At 37.1% G+C, this 22,111-nt stretch overlaps 1 protein-coding gene across 3 annotated transcripts in view; it reads left to right on the top strand.

Moving 5' to 3' along the window:
- The window catches only part of ERBIN (erbb2 interacting protein), a 108,464-nt gene that overhangs the window by 1,881 nt on the left and 84,472 nt on the right, over positions 1 to 22,111 (top strand). The window lies entirely within an intron of this gene.

Raw genomic sequence — 22,111 nt, 5'->3', positions numbered from 1 at the left:
AGTTGAAAGAGGAAAGATAGGTTTTAAAGACCAGGGTCAAGTAAGTTCACAACTTGTTCTTGGCTCTTTGGCTTTTATTAAGCACAATTCAAAGAGACTCGTTCTAGTATTTATGTTATTGTGTTATTAGGGCCTGGTCTTTGGAGTTTTTGTTTTCATTTTTACTTTATTGGTGAGATTTGTGAACCATCAAGTTATTCCTGTTAAAAGTCAGACTGCTTTATGAAGGCGTTTCAACTGCATAACTGGTGAACTTTATGATTTGGGGACATATAATTAGGCAGCGAAAGAGGTTATTCTTGAGCGTATGAAAGAGGGGAACAAAATAAATGACATTGAACTTCGCTCTCCTTTTATGGCTTCTACTTGGCTTCAGCCTCAGAGCCTTAATAGAGCAAGCCTTTGAGAGAATGAACACTTTGCAAAGATGTTCTTGTGTCATTCTGTTTTGTATAAAGTATATTGAAAGTACCTATTTAACACTCCCACTCTTTAATGAGGTAGGTTATTTTTGAATGAGTAGTATGTTTAGATTTTGAGTGTTGAAAATGAGATGTTCCACCTTTGTGAACCTTTGTTTCCCCCTTTTTCCTCAACAAGGCATTTATTTTGCAGCTAAAGTTGAGTAGTTTGGCATCAAATTAGCTTAGTGAGTTTTATATTTTATATTATTCTCAAACCAAATATTTTTGGAGTCTTATTTAAAATGCAGCAATGGTTTGAAAAGAGATTTAATGACAGTGATTTGAAGTCTTTCTGAATGGCCTTAAAATTTATATATTTATGTGTTTTATTATTTATTTATATATTTGCAACATTGTGTGAGGGAAAGCCCCCTCCCATTAAATTATAAAATAAAGTACGTCTAGAGTATTTGGCTGAATTGCAGAGAGAGGCTTGTTAATGAAAATAATCGTGAGCCTTCAAACCATCACCTGATTCAGTATGATGACTCCTTGCCATTTAAGAGCAAGCTATTGTCAATGTCATGTATAAAATGCTTAGAGGTTAAAGAATGGAAACAGTTTTTATTGTGCTGGTTTTTAACCAAACAACAACCATAGAGGTATTTTACACTTATTGGTAGTAAACCTCTAAAATTTAGTTGATTTAGACATTTTATATACGTTTTATTTTTGGCTGTTTTTCATTTCAAAAATACTTCATATTAAACACCATCTGTCAAGAAGCATACTTTAAATTTTGAAAAACTAGGTACTTATTTGGGCACTTATTTGAAATAATTGCTTATCAATAATATGATTTTAGAGTTTAAGTTGTTTTTTTGTTGTAGAATAAGATTACGGCAATACTTACAAAATATTTGGGATTATATAAAATTTAGTGATGTTGGTTAGCAAATATATTTCTTTATAATTGTTGCATATTTAGAGTTTCTTTAAATACACCTACTTTGTTGTTTCTATTTTATGCTTGACTGTCTTATTCCTCCGTTTTTCTGTTGTGTTGGTGGTTGATCAACAACACTGAATGGCTTTCTCTCCCTTTGTTGACAGCAGTGGCACACTTTCCTAACTGTTCACAGTAGATTAATTCTTGAATGCACATTATTTTTGTTGGAGTACAAAATGTGTCCATGAATCCTATTCTGTTCTCCCTACTATTGAATTGGCTAGGGGAGTTACATTTCCCTTCACACTGTATTCTTTCCTTTCTCAGTGCTGGTCTCACTTTCACTGTGCTCCCGGTTTTTAGGTTTATAGTGTACCTTTCTCTGTTGAATTCCTTAATTTTAAAGATATATTTATTCTATGTATGTGAGTACACTGTCAGTCTCTTCAGACACACCAGAAGAGGGCATACAATCTCATTCCAGATGGTTGGGAGCCACCATGTGGTTGCTGGGAATTGAACTCAGGACCTCTGGGAGAGCAGTCAGTGCTCTAATCCACTGAGCCATCTCTCCAGCTCTGGTTCCCTAATTTTAAAGCCCATTGTTACTCAACTTTCTCTTCTAATTCCTTTAATTTTTAATAATGTACTTGTTTATCCTATTTTCCCATGTTCACCAAATATTTAGTTATATTTTGCTTTGCCTCTTTTTTCCAAAGATCCTTAGTCCATGCATATTTCTCCTCAAAGTTTTTGAAATATGAAACAAAATAATTGATTTGATCAGTCTGTTAAATTCTGATAACATTTGTATTCCAACTCAGTGTCGGTGGCATATCCTTGTTTACTGGTCACCACTTTGTTTACGTTGTGTGATTTTCTGCCTCAGTGCCTTTGCAGTCAGTCTTTTCCAGTGGTGCACATTCTAGACCCACAGCTGCATTGACTCTGCCACGTTGTTTTTGTCACTTCCACTTTGTCTCACTGCAAAGGCCTTGGTGTGCTCTGTGAAAGATAGTGTGAGCTCTGCTCAATAGGAACTGTCTGAGTTTAATTGTGTAGTATGTTTTAAGGAGCCCTAGGAAACAACAAAAATGACATTTGTGTAATGAAAATAGGTATGATAAAGCCTGTGAAGTTTATTCATGGAGACATTCTTACTCAGATCTTTATGCATAGTGAGCTATTTCTTGGCTTCTTGGTGTGCTAGAAGGATTGAAAAAGGCACATTGGCAACACCATGAAATTATGACTAGTGAGCATTACCGTGAGAGAATGGGAAAATGGAAAGAAGACTGACTTAGAAAGTACAGATGTCTGAACTTATGATGGGATGGCATTGTATGCTGTTAAGCTGATCAGAGCTGGAACTAATCAAGAATGTACTCACTTTAGCACACCACTCAAGTGTGTGGCTTCGGCTAGACTACCTTACCCATGCTCAGACACTTCTTAATCCTGCATTGGGCAAAATCATCTCACGCAAAGCATCATTTGTAACAGGTGTTCAGTATCTCTGAATTTATTGAGTACCTGTATCCAAAAAAACTATGGCAACCTAGTTCACTGCATGATATTGTTTATTCTTCTGATTCTTTTTTGTGACTTCTGAGAAATATACCGGTTGAGGAAGTGATCAAAATTTTAAATAGCTTCTGCTGAGTGTGTATCACTTTTGTGCATTGTGAAGTGAAAGCCATGAAATGAACCTTGTTATTTAGACCAGTTGTAGTCTGAACTACTTGAAAAGATGCCATTTTTACATTTTATTTGTAGGTTGTCAGTCTCTCTGTTGTAATGTATGATTATGAGAAATAGTAACGGTTTTACGATTATTTGGTGTGTTGATCTTAGAATTCCCAATACTTCTACAAATTGAGATTCCCTACAAGTTTGGGTTTATGTCAGCTATTGATTACTAATGTTGTTAGAAATTAAAATAAAAAAATAACAGTAAGCCATTGCCTGCTAACATTGTTTTATATATATATATATATATATATATATATATATATATATGCATATGCATACACACTTATTTTCCAGAACAAATACAGTTATGTCCCTTATATAAAATGGCATAGTAATATAATAATTATATTCTAATTGTATAACTCTAAACCCATCTACTAGAAATACTTTAAGGTATATCCAGTGTAAATACTAAGTAATACAGTGTTTAAGAAATAATGACAAGAGAGAAAAGTCTGTATGTATTTACTACAAATGCAATTCCCCCATGAGTATTTTCACCATGGATGAACTTAGGGATTTGGAGAACTGACTATAATAAAGCAAAAAGAGGATGGTTTTACAGTTTTTCAAGTTCCTTATGTTGGGCTTAATGTAAAGCATCTCAAATCTCCTATCAGTTTCTTCCATGTGTTTCAGTGTTATTTAAATATATGAAGAAAGTCTACCCTATCTAGTTATGTTTCTAGGAAAGAAAAAAATATTTTCAAACATCTTTTAGATACTTATAGGGTACTCTGAGCTATGACAGAATCTTGAGGCTTAATCTTTTAGCTCACTCCTTGGTTTTAAGTTCTTTATAGTTTGTTTTTGAAATACAGTTCTTAAGAATTTTCCCAATGAAGTTGGTTTCTGCTGTTCAGCAGTAATTTGGTCTACATGTAACCTGGAATCTCTGAGTTATTAATTTTTTAAATATTTTCTTTCATTTTCTACTTGAAAATTTGATCTTGTGCTTAGTAGATCTGTTGTGGTTTTTGGCTTTCTTCAAATATTATGTTTTCTTTTTTTTCTAGTGGATAAAGTTTTTATTAATGACTTAGTCTGTGCTTTATTGATCATTTAAACATATTTTCCCAGTGCAAGTGAATACTTGATCTTGCTTTGGTACTTGCTTAGAAGAGGAGGGTTATACTAATGTGTTTTAGCTTTAGGTTATGTGGATCACTTAGCTTCTTAGGACAGGTGTTTCCTGTCCTTCAGGAGATGCCTTCCTATTTTCAGCATCCTGCTGGCTTGTCTGCTTTCCCACAGCACAGATAGCTATATTGGAGCTTCAGCACATGCTACTGTAATTGTGTCTACAAGCTGACTTCTCAGACACAATTCTCCTAATTCTTGCTTAGAAAACTCAGTATCTTTGGAGATAGATTTCATGCTTGTTTTCAGCACCTGCCCCTCTTACTTATAGTAGTAGCTGAACTTGCTAATTTTTTAGCTATAAAGGTGTGACTGAGTGGATGCCGTAGCCACTGATAGTACCAAACCCTAGAGTTGTATGCCTTTTCCATCTTAACTAAGCACTTGCCTAGTGGGGTTGTAACTTTTTTATATTAATATTTTAAGTGGTAAATAAGGCTTTGGGGGACTCTACTGCTAGGCAGTCTATCAGGTATCTAGCCCCAGCTCCAGTGGCTGTAACCTTTGCTGTTTAACAAAGCTGGAATAACAAAACAAGTGCAAATATCTTGACAATTTTGTAGATAGAAGGGGCGTTCCTTGTTGCTGACTTGGAGACACGGTGTTATGTAGCCGAGGCTAACTGAATTTACTGGGTAGCTGAGGTTGGCCTTGAACTTCTTCCCCTGCTTCTGCTTTCAAAGTGCTTGGGATTATAGGTGTGTACTACTACTACTATGTCTGGACATAAGATAGGTTTTTAAAAAAACATTTATTTAGGTATATGAGTACACTGTAGCTGTCTTCAGACACACCCGAAGAGGGTGTCGGATCCCATTACAGATCGTTGTGAGCCACCATGTGGTTGCTGGGATTTGAACTCAGGACCTCTGGAAGAGCAGTCAGTGCTCTTAACCTCTGAGCTGTCTCTCCAGCTCCAATCAGATGGATTCTTAATGTGGATTTTAATACATTTATTATTGAGAACTTGTACCTTTTTACTGAAAAGGAAATGGCTGTTTGTTTGTTTGTTTATTTTTGGTTTACTAGCCTATTTACATTTTGAGCCCATTAAGTAAAATAGTGCTAAAATGACTCTTACCTGTATTTGATGCCCATGATGGCTATGAAGTGACTGACAGGTAAGGTGTGTACATGTGGATGCACTGTACAAAGGGATAGCGTGAGCTTTTACTTTAGAATTGGTTATTTCTGGCATTTTCTATCAAAGAGTTTTACACTGTGACTGACTGTAGATAACTGACTGTAGGCCATGGAAGTGGATAGCTAGGACTATTGAATTTCATTTGATGTCACCTTCCCGCTCTAATCCTTGGAAGTCTCAGAATACTCTGTAGATACATACTCTTCCCAGGTTTTTAAAAGGCTACAGACTTTTTGAACATTTTTCTCTTGTTTGAGGTTTGTTTTTTGAGTGTGCGTGAGAGACTGACCTAAAACTCACTTGGTAGCTAATGATAACCCTGGCCTTTCTGATTGATCCCCTGTCTCCATCTCCTGAATGCTGTGCTTACAGGCGCGTGTTATTGTTTGTTCCCAGGACTAGTTTTATATGGCATTGGGAATCAAATCCAGGGCTTTGTGGAAGTTCAACCAATTTCCTTTTACCTGAGTTATATCCCTAGTCTTTGTCTTAGGTTTTGAGGCAGTGACAAGTTGAATCTATTTGTTCTGTTACTTGTTTGGCAATAAATTGTCCATCTGATACCTTGTCATTCTGAAGTACTCCATGTTTCTTTCTTGTAAAGAAGGCTCGATCACACAATCACATCAAGACTGTCACAGATAGAATTTAACACTACCTGCTAAACCCTCCTGTCTTTATGTGTTACAGTGGCTTGTCATTCTGCTCCTGCAGTCTGGAACAGTGTCTGCCTTTCAAGGCACTGACATGTTTGAAACCTACAAGCTTCATGTTTTGTTGAATATTCCATAATTTTTGTTTGATATTTTCATATTTATTTCTTACAGATTTCATAATTAAGAGCTTTTGATTAACTCTTAGCATCTTTACCAGGCTCTCTCATGTTCTTATGGCATTTTACCAGGTTCCAGGCAATTGTAGTTTGTCCACTAGTGATGCTTTGATAAAGGTCTGGGTGTCAAACTTTATTTTTTAAGTTTTTTGTTCATTTTGTTTTTGTTTTTGATGTTTTGGCTTTTTGAGACAGGGATTCTATGTGTTAACAGTCCTGGCTGTCCTGGAATTTGCTCTGTAGACCAGGTTGGCCTTGAACTCAGAGGTTCTCCTGCCTTGTCATCTCAATTGCTGGGATTAAAGACACATGCCACCACTGCCCAGCTTTTTCCAAGGTATTATTTTGTAATTAGTATTTTGAAGATTGGTGTTTTGAAACATGTAAAAAAATTTTCACTATATTTTTAATTTGCTTATATTTATCTAGTCAAAATTTCCTATTCACAGGGTTAAAATCCATTTTCATTAATTTTTATGCTTATTATTTTAATGTAGGGCTGGTGATTGGCTATAGTAGGCTAGTCCACTCCCGCTGAGCTGTACTATACTGTTTAGCTACTGAGGACTTCTTCCACTTGGCTTTTTAAAATTAATTTTAAAATATAACTGTGCTTTTTATTTGGTCATTATTTTAAAGATAGTGTATTGTGTAGGAGTGCTTACTTATGTAGGTGCAGAGGCCAGAAACTATCCTTGTTTGGTATCCTACTCTGAACCCGAAGCTCTTGTTTCTTTTTTCTTGGAGGTTGGAATCCAGCAAGCTTCAGTAATCCGATCTCTACCCAAGAGGATGGGCTTACAGGTCTCAGGCTTGTGCTGGATGCCTGACTTGTTAAGTGGGTACTGGGATCTGAACTCAAGCCCTCATGATTTTTGTATCAAGTGCTTTTAATCATTGAGACTTCTCTCTAGACCCTCCTTGGTTATTTTAAGAGGAAAATGGTAGTTAGGAAGCAGTGCCTGGGTACTTGTGTTTATTTCTCTAGGGGTACTGCAATAGGTCTTTCAGGGAGTCTTTTATGAACACATATTTGTTTTATATCTATGTGAGAAAACTATGGGTTTACAATAACACAATTCTAATCTACACAAACAGGGGTTTAAGTTATTTAAATTTTTTGTTTTTGTTTTTGTTTGAGAACAGGACCTTGCTGTGTTTTCCTGGCTGTCCTGGAACAACTTCTGTTGATAAGGCTGGCCTCAAACTCAGAGATCCACCTGCCTCTTGAGTGCTGGGATTAAAGGTGTGCACCAACACTGCTTGGCTTTTATTTTATTTTATTTTATTCTTTTGCTTTACTGGGGATCAGATTTGGGTGTCTACTGTTGACATGCATCTCTAGTCTTCTTTTTAGTTGCCCAGGCTAGTCTTGAACTCACTCTTTAGCTTAGTCTTAAACATTCAGTATTCCTGCTTCAGTTTTCTCAAAGAGCTGCCCCACCCCACCCCCCAGCAGCTGGAATTATAGACCTCTGTATCATTAGGCCCTGATGATTTTTGTTTATCTGTTGGGTTTGTCCAATATTTCTAACTCATCTCTGACAGTGAAAAGTAGTACCCTTCTTGGTTTTGTGTGTGTGTATATTTGGGGAAGCCAGAGATGGGTTCTCTCATTGAACCGGAAACTCATCTTGGCTGGGCTGGCTGGCTACAGAGTTTGTAGCATCTGGCTGGCTCTAACCCCCAACACTGAAGATGGGAACACGATTGTAGAGCAAGTACTCTCACTCATGGAGCCTCTCCCTAGATCCTGTTCTGCCGAGTTGAAATCTTGTTTATATCATTCCAAAGTTCAGAGGTTTACACTTACCTGATAAGGATACCCTTGGTTTCAAACCATAGGTCAGTTTTAAACTGAGTAGAGGTTTGGCATTGGGACCTGTGTGAGAAACCTGTAATGTAAAAATGAGTTCCCCCATTCCCCAGTAAAACTGTCATCTACTCTAGAATTAATAGGTTGGCCTTTACTATCCTTGGAGAGTTTGGACATTATTTAAGGGACATACTAAGATAGTTTTATGTGAATAGATCTTCTTTTAGGCTTGAAGGAAAGGCCAGATAAGCACCTTGAAAGTATCTCATGAATTAGGTGTCTTGTAATCTTTGGGGCCTCCATGAAATGTGGTGATTGTTTTGGTACTATGTGCTAGGAGGGATTCATAGATAGCAGATACTGTTTGATATGTCGTAGGTAAGAGAAAGCCATTTCTAAACCAAAGACCATACTAGTCACCTATTTTTTGCCCAAGGAAAAGATCAATCAAGTAAACTTTGATTCTTATCTTTACTTATAAATTTTACTATTGTTATTTTTTGTGTGTGGATGAGGGGGTGAGAGGTGTATGTGTGAGAGAGACAGATAGACATAGAGGGAGGAAGGAGGGGAGAGAGAGTGTGTGTTTATGTGTGTGTATGTGCACCGCTTGTGTGTGTGACTGTGTCCGTCTGTGTGTCTTCTGCCTGTCTATCTGTGTCTGTCAGCGTACAAGAACCATAGTGGGCATATGAAGGTTAGAGGATAACTTCTGGGTGTCGATTCCTTCCATCTACTGTGTGGGCTCTAATTTTTCAGCAAGTGCTACCTGCCAAGCCACCTCACCCATCTCTTAATAGTCATCTGTAGTCAGATTTTAGTCATCATTCTTACCTTAGATATTGAAATTGTTTCTAGTATTGCCAATTTTGTCTTTCTTGCTCACTCTTTGTTTTCAGGGCCCTTGTATGTTAGACAAGCATTTATCTGGCTCCTGAAATGAAGGGAAAGATGAGCTTTTATGCTTGTTACTCACAGAAGCACACTGAAGACTCACAGAAGTTCCTAATAAAGAAGTGGGGCTATAGCAGTGCTAGATTGCTTATTTAGAGTGCAGGAACCCCTGGGTTCATGTTCCTGTATAAACACAAAACTTTCAAATAGAATTTTAGTTGATATGCTTTTACTTTCAAGGTATGTGCTTATTAAAATTTAGTAATAGTTTTTCTATTTTTAATTGAATCATAAATGTGTATTTGACTTAATACACATGCTAACAGCTGTTATCTCATCACATAGTGTTGTGTGTATCAGGGAGGGGCTGGTTTCATTGAGTAATTCAGACAGAACTGAAATTCTTCATCGTTTGTTATATAGTCCTGGCGATATGTTTAATTATAAAAATATTCTTTAATTTCTCCTGAAGCTTGTTTTGCTTGCTTTATTTACTTACTTTTTAAGTTACTTACTTAACTTGCTTATTTTGCTGTGTTAAGTATCCAATCCAGAGCAACAAGTGTTCAAGGCAAGGACTTTATCAACTGAAGCTATGTTTCCAACCCACAGGATGCTCACTGCTGCCTAGAGCTTCCTTTGTGCCGTTTCACACTCCCTGTCTCTAGCACTGTTAGCTGGAAAAGGAGAAGGAGCAGGAGACTTACTGGAGAAACAAAGATCCTTACAGTGATTCTTTTAGTAAGAGTCGGTCCCTTCTGTCTCTTTGGGTTTGCAGAAATCTTCAGTCATCTGAGAAGGACTTCTTGAACATTGTTTTTGCACTGGTTTCTACTCTCTTAGAAACAAAACCACACCAACGGTCTATAAACATTTTTCTTGAACTTCCTAATAATTTAGTAGATCATCAAATGACAGCTACTTCATTCATTTATTTGGTCTTTATATAAATGCCTCTTCTTAACGTAGTTTACTTAAATAGTGTTTCCCAAGTGTCCTTGGTTTATTAGTTATATTTTAGAGTTAATTTCTGTCACGTTACATGTTTTCTTGATCATGCTGTTAACTTTCTCCTAATGTATTTCTTAGATAATTTGTAAAGAAAAGGCATATTTCTTAGGATGTTGTATTTTCCTGTCTCATCAGGAAATAGGTTAGTTTTAATAAGCAAGCCCTCTCTTTTTTCTTTTGATTAACAAAAAGAAACTGTGAGCTCAGTGCAGGAAGTGAAGTTCTGAAGGAATTTTAATTTATCAGTAACATTAAGTGAGATTACTAATACAAATTCAGTTTTTCTAACTCTGTTGCATTCACTCTTATATTAGTATTTTTTAATAATACATTTGACAAATCCGATTTCTTTAGCATAGTACTAATTTCTAAAGTTTAAATAAATATTAGAGAAAAAAATGTTTGGGTTTATATAAGTTAGACTAATAAACTTTTTTTCTTTCTGGTGAATGCCAGTTTATCATGTGGCTTTGCAATTTTAGAAATAACTGAAATATAGTTCAATTTTCAAGAAATGTTAGTATTAATATTTGAGCCAGTAAATTCCAGAGTTTATCTTAAAGCAGTATGCAGTTCTGCAACATGATTTCAGATGTTTGTTTTTCCAAGTACATCCAAGCTCTTTGTGTAGTATCATGCTTGCAGAAAAATTGCCATCTTTTGATTTCCTATGTTATTACCCCTGTACTCATGTGACACATTCCTAGCAGTTAAGCTAATACCGATACACTGTTACTAACCAAAGTCCATTGTTCATTTTAACCTTTGCTCTTTATGTTGTACTGTGGGTTTTGACAAATGTTTAATGAATGACTTTGATCTATCGTTATGGCTAAAAATAACAATAACAGACACAGTGATGTGTATTAAATGAAGGGAATGGCCGCATTAATATTAGAGATGGGAGTGAAGAATGATAATACCCTTGTTATAAGAGTTATTTTACCTGAGATCCAGTTGAATTTTACTGGCTCTTATATGTGAAAGTTACTTGAAGTTTTTAAAAATGTTTTATTTATTTATATTTCAAATATTCGCCCCCTTCTTTAGTTCCCCCTCCAAGAGTTCTTCACCCCATCTCCCTCCCACTTTACCCCTCTTCCTGTAGTTTTAAAGAAATAATAAACATTTGGCAATTTGTATTTAGAAAATTGAAATTATTTTCCATTGGTCTGTTGTCTGTTTTTATGTCAGAACTATACTGTTACTATGGTTCACATATAGCTTGAAATCTGGAATGGTAATCTGTCAACATTGGTCATTTTGTTTAGGATTACTTTGGCTATCTAAGGTCTTATGATTACATATGAATTTCAGGTAGTCTTTTGTTTTTCTGTGAAGAATGAGATCTTGATTACTGAATCTGGAAATAGCTTTTGGTAAAATGGTAGATTAGCTGGCCTTACCATGCAGGGCCTGGAGTTTAGATGTGTTGTGGTGAAGGATGAAGTTATGTTGGTAGGAGTTTTCTCTGTTTATAAGAATGCTTTGTTTCATATTTTGAATTAAGTTTTTTTATTTTGAAATACTTGTGTATTCACATAGTTTTACAGTGAGGTTCTGTGTACTTTTTACTCAGTTTACCTTAGTGTATTGAGTCATTGAGCACTTAGTTCAGTGTCTTAAAAGTGTCCTCCAGATTGTGAAAATTCAGACTTCCATTGTTTTTAACCTTAAAAAAAAAAATAAAAGGAGTTCTGGGGACTGGAGAGATGGCTCAGCAGTTAAGAACACTGACCGTTTTTCCAGAGGTCCTGAGTTCAGATCCCAGTAACCACATGGTAGCTCACAACCATCTGTAATGAGATCCTATGCCCTCTTCTGGTGTCTGAAGACAGCTACAGTGTACTCATATACACTTAAATAAATAAATAAGGGTTCTGTTTAGGTACTTTTGTAGTGATCCTAAATAAATTGAGGTTCTATCCTCTTACCCCACTAGAATGAAGTTTTAGGAATTATGCAAGGGAGCTCCTACCATATTAGGAAAGATATATAATCCTACCATGATATAATTTTGATCACTTGCTTATGATAGTATCTGTCAAGTGTATGCATTGTAATCGTTTCTTAGAAGCCCAGCCCATCTTCAGGGAAATTGGGACCAATTAAGTTGGACCTTCTAGAGAGAGTTAAGTATCAAGGCATATGTTAATATAAATATCAAGACATTATACTCAATCATACAGATATTATGAAAAATGTTTGGATACTTTGTAGATACTTCTTTATAAAGGTTTGCCCAACATGTTACCATACCTTTGTAATCCCCGCCCCCATAGGACCACTTAACTACTTAGTTAAAAGAGATTATGACATAGCAAGGAAGGCTTATATCATTAATCTTAGCAAAGAGAGGCAATTAAATGTCAGTTTAAACTTTTAAAATTTCTTTTAAAATTTATATAGTGTTACAGGGTCCTTTTTTTTTTTTTTTCTTTTGAAACAGGCTATCCATGTAGCCAAAGCTGTTATCCAATTTGCTGAGACAAGGTCTCTTGCTGGGACCTGTGGCTCTTTGATATGGCTGGCCAAGAAGCTCCAGGGTACTTTCTGTCTACTTCCCCATTGCTAGGAGCATGTGCTACCATGTCTGGCTTTTCATGTGGGTTCTGGGACCTAACTTAGATCCTTGCTGCAGGGCTACACTTCATGGATAGAACTGTCTCCTCATCTTTTATAGTTCAGTATTTTTATTGTTTTTTCATATATATGTGTGTGGTTGTAAATATCACTGAGTGTGCCGGTCAAAGGATAGCAGGATACCAGTGGGTGTGGGTTCTGGGGCTTGAACGCAGTTTATCAGGATTGGCCCTCAATTGCTCTTACCTGCTGAGACATTTTGCCAACCCAGTAAGTGGAGATTCCATCATGGCTGTGTGACTTACGTATGTTCTATACCTTGTAATGATTCTCCTGTAATAAATTTTGGTGGATACATCTCTATGGATGTTACTTGTAGTTGCAAGTCTGCATTTATTTATGTCTTTTCTACTTAAGTATATTCTGTCACTTGGATTTCAACATTCAAAACTGAGCTGAACCGTATGTGGTAGTACATTCCTATAATCTCACCATTCCAGAGGCGGAGACTGGAGTATTACAAGTTTGAGACTGTCCGAATTACATAGTGAACTTCCTTGTCTCTGTTTCTTGGCTACATGGTGAATCTCTGTCTCTGTCTGCTTCCATCTATCCACCTGTCTGTTTGTCTCTCTTACACACACACACACACACACACACACACACACACACACACACACACGGAGAGAACACATGCAAGGCAATTCTACCTTTGAGCTAACTAAGCCACTTTTCATTTTAAAGTAACACTCTTTATTAGATAGCAGTGGGAAATTGATGAATATGCTTTATTTGAAATGAAAATCATAGGTACTTTAATTTTCCAAACGCCATACAAGGTTTGAAAAAGGAGGGGGTGACCTATTTTTTCTATTAACTAGAACAAAGAATAGATAGCAGTACTATTGTTATAACCATATAGTTTGCCATGATCTTATTAGATCTTGTTAGAAAATGTAATTAAGTGTTGGGCTATTTTTTTGGGGGGGGGGGGTTGCTGTTTCAAGATAGGATTTCTCTGTGTAGCCCTGGCAGTCTTGGAACTTACTCTCTAAATATAGACCATGCTAGCCTTGAACCCACAGAGATGTGCCTGCCTCTGCCTTGATGTGCCTTGACTGCTGGGATTAAGGTGTGTATCACCACCACCACCAGGCAGTCATTAAGTATTTTAAAAGTGCATGTTAATATTCTGTGGAGAACTTAAAAAAAATCAACACTCACTCTTTCTAAAATGAAATTTATACCTATTGCAGTTTCACTCCCATTTCCCAAGCGAACTGAAAACTTGCCTTCAAAATACGTTGGGACAGCTGTGTAGTCCCTCAGTGACTCCAATTCAGATGATGATTAATTGAAAGAAGGGGTTAATTAAAAGAGTTGAGGAGATACCACTCTGCACTTAGAGTGAATTATTGATGAAGCACAAATGAATCTCATAAACATTGTTTAATGAAAAAAGCCAGACAGACACAAAAGAGTATTTATTGTATGATTCTATTTATTACAAAATGTAAAACCCAGCTCTAATATTAGATGTGACTAGATTACCTCTGGATAGTGGTGGCATTAACTGGATGGAGGGGATAAGGGAATTTTTCTGGGTAATGAAAATGTCCTGAAACCCTAATAAAAGTGTTCATTTCATTGTATAGAAACGTTACCAAAGACAAACAACAAAAGCTAACAAGAAAACAGCAGGTGAAATGACTCAGAAGGCATTTGCTACCAGTCCTAACAACATGAGTTTTATTCCTGAAAGTTTTTCTCTGACCTCTGTGTGATGTAATGTGTTCATCCATCAATATATAAATATAATTAAGAATTTTTAATAACAGACAATAATATGTATGCTTAGATCCTGCATGCCAGAGATCCTAATTTAACTTGTTTAGGGTGATGGTTTGCTCATGAATTCTGATTACTGCAATAATCAATAACTTTGAGTCCAGTAGTAAGAAATCATTGGTTACAGATAGACCTTGCCTTTGGATATAGTGCCATCATGAATGCACTTGTTACACATGTAGATTGTATGTTATATTGCCAAATAAACTACAATTAGAAGACACATTGCTGTTTGTGCTAAGATTTGATGATAAAAATGCTTAATAAAATTTAAAGCAAAATTTTGATATTCCATAATTTATTAGATGTTTAAAGACAATTAAAATATTTTGAAAAAAGCAAAAACAATCTAGCTATTCCAAATATGCACATATTATGTTTTCCCAGATTCATGGCTAAAGGATGTTTAAAGTTATATGGGATTGACAACTGAATTACAGGATATCCCTCATCCCTGGCTGCTGACATTTACTACTGTATCTGTGAGAACTACTGTCAGATGTTGTATTTTACTATGTTAGTTCCTTATTCTTTAAGGAATTGTACTTCTCCATTTGAGTTAGATAATATGTAAAGATGAGATTTAGGTATCTTTGCTGGGGAGGGTAATTTAAAACTTTTGAAAATGGTGTGTGTGTATGTGTGTGTGTGTGTGTGTGTGTGTGTGTGTGTGTGTGTGTGTGTGTGTATGTGTGTGGTCTGTGTTTATGGGTCTCTGTAGTTTAGTGGTTCTCAATCTTTCTAATGTTGTGACCCTTTATTACAGTTCCTCATGTTGTGGTGACCCCAACCATAAAATTACTTTTGTTGCAACTTCATAACTAATTTTGCTACTGTTATGAATTATAATGTAAGTGTCTGTGTTTTCAGATGGTCTTAGGGACCCCTGTGAAGGGGTTGTTCTACCCCAGAAGTGTTGTGTAATCCATAGGTTGAGAGCTGCTTGTGTAGAGGCATGCATACAATCTAGAAAAGGGTGTCTGATTCCTTGGAACTGGAGTTGTAAGCAACTAGATGACAGTACTGGGAACAGAAATCTGATCCTATGAAGAGCAGCAAGTATTCTTTAACCACAGAACCAATGGGTATTTGTCAGTATTGAGAGCAACTAGCCAATTTGGTACTCAGAATTTGCTGGTATCAGGAGAGGCAATGCAGATCAGTAGTGAGTTCTCTTTGATTGTCAATTTTTTTATTAAGTTGCAGAAAACTAATGATTTAACAGTTGATCAGTGTCTTAGGGTTTTTATTGCTGTGAAGAGACACCATGACCAAGACATTTTTTATTTTTTAAAACTGGATATTTTATTTACATTTCAAATGTTACCCCCTTTCCTCAATTCCCCTCCAGAAACCCCCTATCCCATCCCCCACACTGTTTTTAAGAGGGTGCTTCCTCACCCACCCACCCAACCCATTCCACTTCCCCACCCTGACATTTCCCTGTACTGGGGTATCAAACCTTGACAGAACCCCAGGCTTCTCCTCCTATTGATGCCCAACAAGGCCATCATCTGCTACATATGTAGCTGGAACCATGGGTCTGTCCATGTGTACTCTTTGGATGGTGGTTTAGTCTCTGGGAGCTCTGGTGGCAAGGGGGTCTGATTGGTTGATATTGTTGTTCTTCTTAGGGGCTTGCAAAACCCCTTCAGCTCCTCTGTCCCTTCTCTAACTCCTCCATTGGGGACCTCAGTTCAAAGGTTGGCTGAGAGCATTTGCCTGTATTTGTCAGGCTCTGGCAGAACCTCTCTGGAGACAGCTATATCAGGCTCCTGTTAGCAAGTACTTCTTGGCATCCACAATAGTGTCTGTATATGGGGTGGATCCCCAAGATGGCCTTTCTTTCAGTGTCTGCTCCAAACTTTGTCTCCATATTTCCTCCTGTGAATATTTTTGTTCTCCCTTCTAAGAAGGACTGAAGCATCTACACTTTGGTCTTTCTTCTTCTTGAGTTTCATGTCATCTGTGAATTGTATCTTGGATAATCCAAGCTTTTGGGCTAAAATCCACTTATTAGTGAGTGCATACCATGTGTGTTTTTTTGTAATTGGGTTACTTCACTCAGGATGATATTTGGGGCAGAGCGGAGCCTCGAATACTTGGGCACGGGAATATTTCCTGGACAGAACACCAATGGCTTATGCTCTAAGATCAAGAATCAGCAAATGGAACCTCATAAAATTGCAGAGCTTCTTTCTGTAAGGCAAAGGACACTGTCATTAGGACAAAATGGCAATGAACATATTGGGAGATCTTTACCAATTAATGCTATATCTGATAGAGGTTAATATCTAATATATACAAGAAAACTCAACAAGTTAGTCTCCAGAGAATCAAATAACCCTATTTAAGAAATGGGATATAGAGCTAAATAAAGAATTCTCAACGGAGGAATATCAAATGGCTGAGAAGCACCTAAAGAAATGTTAAATATCCTTAGTTATCTGATGAGAATAACAGAGTACTCACATATATAAAATAAATAAATCTTTTTAAAGATGTGTGTGTGTGTGTGTGTGTGTGTGTGTATTACAAATAAATTAGTACAGGCCGTTGTCTTCAGACACCAAGAAGAGAGCATTGGATTCCATTACAGATGGTTGTGAGCCACCATGTGGTTGCTGGGAATTGAACTCAGGTCCTCTGAAAGAGCAGCCAGTGCTCTTAACAACTGAGCCATCTCTCCAGCCTAACCCCCTTTCTCTTAATGTTTATATTTTCCTATCTAAACCAGGACTGTTCATCACTTTTATTCTTTCTTATCTCTTCTCTTTTCTCCTCTTTCATTCCTTCTTCCCCTCCCTTTTTTCTTTCCAACAGCATTGGCAATTGAATGTAGGGCTTTACACGTTTTTGGTAAGTGCTCTAAGTGTGTCCTTGAATCTGTTAACTTACATCTTGACCCCATACTTGTTTTCTAGCCCAGGCAGCTCTTGAGCCTGGGTTCTTTCTGCCCCTATCTCTTGAACACCTAAACTGTTCCCAGGACTTTCTCTCCTCATTATTTTAGTCCCTTTATTAAATGTAACCATTTGGTAGAGAGTTAGATATGCAAGTTTGAGTTTAGTAAATGACTCACTTTAGTGTAAATGACTTGTGGACTGCATTCTATTCTTTTAGCTTACCTTTGCTTTTTAGCTTCAGTCATTGTGACTGCTATGAGAATTGTGGCTCACCTGAGACTGGACTTACTGTATCAAGCAGTCTTCCTTTTTTTGCCCTTGATGACTCCTTAACTGTGGGAGGCCTTCTAGATAGAAAGCAAGGAGGGGTAGTGAGGAAGATTTAATGCCCATAGAAGCACCTCTGCCCCTGTCTCCCACTGAGAAGAGCAGTGGATAAAAGCTTCTCTTTCATCTTATAGGTAGAGCTTTAGAGTAGTTTTTTGTGTTCTTCTCAGCAGGTTTGAGGAGAACAAACTCCTGTTACATCATATGGAAGACTTTGATAAGATACTGTTCTTATTATTGGGATTTGCTCTGTCCCTGTATTACTCTTCTTACTCTTCCAGCTGATTTCTGAAAACACCTATCTTTAAACATAAACTGCCTTCAGTCAACTTGGGGGACAAGTTGGAATCCAAAGAATGCATTCTCTTCTTCTGCTTAATATTGCATCTGTTTAGTTTTGAAGAATTTTAGTTAAATTTCTTTTGACTGGTACCTTAATGTATGTGTTAATGAAATAATATAATTTTTATATAGATACACTGTATAATTTTTAAGTGAGGTTAAACATCTGCCTTCAAACATTTATAATTTCATTATATATGGTAAAAACTTTAAAAGCTCTTTGTTCTGGCTAAATTGAGCACTCACTAGGGTAGGTTTAAGTGTGTAAAATAGGACTGAGGTCTGTGTTATGAGAGCATCACCAGGTAAACGAGACTGGCATGTCTGGTGTAATGACAGATGTGGGATGTGTGCATAGCTAAGGGAAATAGCAGGACACTTGAATTACTCTTTGTAGCTTTCATCCACAAAAGCTTTCTTTTGAGTGTGCTTGCTGTGTAGCTTTCTAGAACAAAGCACATATTTAACCCTCCTTTTCTGTGTCCATTTGTTCTGTGAAGACAAATATTAGAGACATTCAATTTAACAATTACTCTAAAAATTACCCTGTACCTCAAATTTCCTACATCATACCCAAAATAAATACACTATCTTTCAGATTACATGCATTAGGCAATAACATCTCATTTAGTATTACACTTCTAAATCTGGAATGGTTTCTGGAAAATGCATTTTTAAAGAAGCCATATCATCTAGGTTTTTATACACTGTCAAATTATTTGTTTGGACATGTTTTTTAATGTATGGTATGTGAGAATCATAGTTTGAATCACTGAAGTAATTCTATGCAATTAAACTTTTAATAATGATGGGAATTTATGTAACTGCTTGATCAACTTTAGTTAGTATTCCTAGTAGGGAATAAAGAAATGTAATATTAAGCATGCATATCTACTGGCTACCATTCTAGACAGCAGGTCGTGGGTTTTTAAATGGCCTAATTCCATTTAGATGAGATATTTTATACCTATTTTTGGGAATTTTAAAATGTAATCTCATTAGTATACAACTGTAAGATTAATCCCTTTTTATTAATTACATTCCTTATTGAATGAACTGTTTATACCTGTTGGTAAAATGAGCATTTTTACAAACATAGAGTTGTTAGTAAGAATTCTGTTGTCTTTTTTTTTTTTTTTTTTTTTTTTTTTTTGGTATATTTCTTTCTAGGTAAAGATTTTAGTAGCAAACTTCTTGAGTGTGTGATGCTGGGATTCTAAACCAGGGAGAGCTATACATGGTCAATAAGCAAGAATTTTATCATTGTGCTGTACCTTCAGCTGCAGATGAAAACTTACTAGATTTTTAAAAATCTTTAAGTAGTGTGTGAAAAGACCTATTGATAATAGGTTTTGAGAATATAGTTCAAACATATATTACATGCTTTTTCAAAAATCTGTTTTATGAGACTTGGTAGTTCTAAAAAAGCAACTCTACTGTGTTAAAGATCTTTATTTCTTTTTGGCTGTTGTTTCTCGTTAAGAAACTCTGGTTCTCTATGGAATCAATAGGACATTCTCTAGAAAATTGTAATGAAGATAAAGAAAGTATTTATAAACATTATCCAAAGAATTTCAGCATATCGCCTGCTGACTGAGCAGAGTCAGGGTGGAAACAGTTGTACTGGGGAGCACTCACCTGTCTAGAGTCTCAAACTGAGGTATCATAAAGTGGGAAGTAGAGTCTTTAGTGTAGTGCCTTGCTGAGCCACGTTGTATTCTGAGGCAAAGACAAAAGAATATTGATTTGTACACACATTTCAATGATGGCATTTTATTCATAAATGATTGTTCTTTTCAGTAATTAGAGTATTTTAAGTAATTTAAGTATTTTAATTAGAGTACTTAGAGTATTACTGAATTTTTGATACTTTCTTATATTTTGTGCCTGAGGTCACAAAATTTTAACTGGCTTAATGCTGTTGAAAAGTATTGTTTCTGTACCTAAGGCAAGAATTGTATTTATGCACAAAGAATTTCTACTCAATTGGTGATCATTCTCTTTTTCTTCAGTAATTTCTCTGCTAGTTTAATCTTAGCCTAGTTATAATTTATACACAAGTTCTTAATAAAATTGTCCTTATGAATTTTTATTAATTCGTAGCCTTTTCTCGTTAATTGAGAGACTGTATTTTAAGTGCATTTGTGTACATGTAATCTTAAACAATGTAGAACCTGCAAGCTCTTTCAAAAACTATAAGCTAGTATTTGATTAAAACAAAATTATACTAGGAGTAGATGTAGGAGAATCATAGGAAAGTTAATGGTGGACCGCCAGCTCCCAAGGTTGAAAAACTGGTGATTGGGGGATCTGGGCAGCCAGGGAGCAGAGAGATCTCTGCGGAGTGCGCACACAGGGCGCACCCTCCGACCTGCCTGATTCAGGAACCAGGAACAGAACTTTGGAACTTCTGTTTCCACCAGGCGGTGACTTCAGGGCGCAGAACAGAGCCCGGCCGATCTGCCACACGGACCGCCAGCCCCTAGGGGTTGAGAAACTGGTGAGTGGGAGATCTGGGCGGCTGGGGAGCAGAGAGATCTCTGCAGAGTGCGCATGCGGGGTGCATCCTCCGACCTGCCTGATCCGAGGACCAGGAACAGAACTTTGGAACCTCTGTTCCCACTCGGCGACTCTGAGGCATAGAACAGAACTGGGCCCATCGGCCACCTGGACCAGTGGAGATCCAGGGACACAGACCAGATACAAGGGAAAGGCAAGAACATATCACTGACAACAAAATGGCAAGAGGAAAGAGAAAGAGTATATCCCAAGGAAACCAAGACAACCTGGCAACACCAGAACCCAGCTCTCCCATTACAGCAAACATCAGAATTCCAAACACTCCAGAAAAAGAAGACGCAGACCTGAAATCATACCTCAAGACGCTGATAGAGATACTTAAACAAGAATGGGAGGAAAAGCAAAAAGATTCAGAAGCTTTTAAAGAGGAAACAAGAAAAACAGTCAAAGAACTCAAAGAACTAGAGGAAAACAGAACCAAAGAAATGAAGGAATGGAAGAGGGAAATTAAAATGGAAATTGACACAATAAAGAAAACACTAAAAGAGATAACCCTGGAGGTAGAACACCTAAAAAAGAAATCAGGAGTCACAGAAGCAAGAATTTCCAATAGACTACAAGAGATGGAAGAGAGAATCTCGGGGGCAGAAGACAACATTGTAAACATAGACAAAACAGCCAGAGAAGATGCAAAAAACAAAAAGCTCCTAACCCAAAATGTCAAGAAAATCCAGGACACAATGAGAAGACCGAACCTAAGGATAATAGGAATAGAAGAGGGAGAAGAGTATCAACTAAGAGGCACAGTAAATATCTTCAACAAAATTGTAGAAGAAAACTTCCCTACCCTTAAAGCAAAGAACAGGAATCCAAGGTCCATACCTAAACATAATAAAAGCAATATACAGCAAACCAACAGCCAACATCAAACTTAATGGTGAGAAACTTGAAGCAATCCCACTAAAATCAGGGACTCAACAAGGCTGCCTGTCGAGTCTTTTACAAAACGCTGTAAGATGTGGGCAGGCAATTTTAAATCTCTCTGCTTAAGAATTGACTGCAGGGCTGTAACGGTCTAGTGTGAAGAGCCCATCACAGTGATGTAATGCCCGAGGCTTATTTACGTTGCGGCTCAAAGTGAAACTGAAAGGCGAGTAAGCACAAAACTAACCCTAGCCCTGATGGACACAAGAGGAAATTAAGAGGAAGAGAATAAAAACTGCACTGACAAAGACCAGAGCCTTTACAGACCCTTCCCACGGCCGTGGAAGATTTAAACCAAATTTAAAGAAAGATCCAGGGTCAGACATACCTTGCCCAACTTATCTCCCCGCAGTTCTGGATCCTCCCTGCCCGGAGACAGGGGATCTTCGCTGGTGCTGATGATGGAGTGGTCGAGTTCCCGGGTTCAGGCACCAGATGTCCTGCGCAACCGTCTCGCCAGCAAGAACGACGCGGCACACAAAATAGGATTCTTCTGCGGTAAAGCTTTAATGCTCTCGAGAGGAAGAGCATAAGCTTACATCAAGTAGAAGCGCAGACCACGAACTATTTAGCCCGTCCCCTTATATAGGAATCAGTCCTTGCCTTGGACGTGGAGCCCCCTGATTGGTTGAAACTCATCAGGCCATATGACGCCACGG

The sequence above is a fragment of the Micromys minutus genome (assembly GCF_963924665.1).
Source record: "Micromys minutus genome assembly, chromosome: 20".
Taxonomy (NCBI): Eukaryota; Metazoa; Chordata; class Mammalia; order Rodentia; family Muridae; genus Micromys; species Micromys minutus.
The sequence above is the reverse complement of the archived record's forward strand: the minus strand, read 5'-3'. Positions and strand labels throughout refer to the sequence as shown.